This window comes from Aptenodytes forsteri, unplaced genomic scaffold (assembly GCF_000699145.1).
Source record: "Aptenodytes forsteri isolate BGI_AS27 unplaced genomic scaffold, ASM69914v1 Scaffold193, whole genome shotgun sequence".
NCBI lineage: Eukaryota > Metazoa > Chordata > Aves > Sphenisciformes > Spheniscidae > Aptenodytes > Aptenodytes forsteri.
The window spans coordinates 14,419,208-14,420,575 of record NW_008795405.1 but is presented as its reverse complement, the minus strand read 5'-3'; the positions used below and the strand labels follow the sequence as shown (position 1 = coordinate 14,420,575).

At 31.2% G+C, this 1,368-nt stretch overlaps 1 protein-coding gene across 3 annotated transcripts in view; it reads left to right on the top strand.

The window, feature by feature from the left end:
- The window catches only part of SETD3 (SET domain containing 3), a 42,683-nt gene that overhangs the window by 2,570 nt on the left and 38,745 nt on the right, over positions 1–1,368 (top strand). The window lies entirely within an intron of this gene.

Below are 1,368 nucleotides of genomic sequence, written 5' to 3'. Positions count from 1 at the left end.
TAAATCTGAACATTTTAATTTTGATTTTATAACTATTTTATTTTAACCTGAACACTTTACTGGACATGGAAACAGTTTCAGCAATTCAACATCATGACATTAAATTATGACAAAATAAAAATATATAAATGCACAAAATAAATACATCAGCTAATAAATCTATATGCTATAAATCAAGCACATAATTAAAATGAAGAAATACTTATGGTACCACAGTTAATATGGAGTTTTATTGCCAATATTCCTAAGTTTAAGGTATGCTTATTTTTCAGATTAGAACAGTTTTCCTCTGGTATGTTCTACAACAACTCACTGTTGTTGATACTTTATTTTCATATTAGCTTTGTTTTTATTTGGAGGTATGCTCTAAAAAATGCTTTTTGTGTACTTTTAGGAAAATTAACCTTTTTTTATGGCTGGGGGTTTTTAATGGCAGGGAAATAACAGTTATTTCTTCTCTGATATTTACATGGTGATAACAAAAAAGCCAGACTGCATTTAAAATGGAGCTTGAGTGGTTCATGTACTTGCTTGAAAAAGCAAAGGCTGTACTTAGAGGCTTGGAATGTCCTTTTCACACCTGTTTTTAATAATTTTGACTAACGCATCAGAATCTTATTTCATAAAGGACTTTTAAACCTCTGAACATCAGTTATTGGCAGAGGGCATATGGAAGAATAAATGATACTGTTTTGAGTGACTGCATCCTGTAGCTCTGTAGAGGTGAACTTGATTGTTTTGCTGTCCTGTGGCTTCTATGAACGTGTGGTACATGTCTTGGTTTTTATGATGTAATACATATGTTACGGTAAAATGTAATTCAGGTTAACAAGAACAGAGTTAGTGTTGGGGTTGGGCTGTTCACTATATCTTTCTTCTGTGCCAGAAAGATCGAAACATTCATGGGGAAAATGGCTGCTGGCAGAAGTGGTAGAATTAGTATAACCGTATTATGTTAATAGGACATATTTTTTACCTTGAAAGATGCAAAACCTACTAAGCACAGCACTGTTGACATACAAATGGCTTTTAATGTAGCATTTTTACATACATAGTGAGTATGAATAGTATGGTGTCTTTAAAAACTAAACTAGTTTTTAATGGAACGTAGTAATTTATACTACATAGTTTTCTAGCTTAATAAGAGCTTTAAACAATTAGTAAAGGAAGTATAAATTGCTTTTGGGAACGCTAAGATGTACAAATGACTATGTATTGCCTAAAGTGTCATACTTTGTGCTTTTCTTGAATAGAACACTGGGTTGCATAATGTGAACTAAAATGATCTTGATTATAGAAAACTCTTAATTTGAAACTGAATATTTTTACTTCCTAAAATTTTTTCTTGTTTGACTCATTAGCAAAATT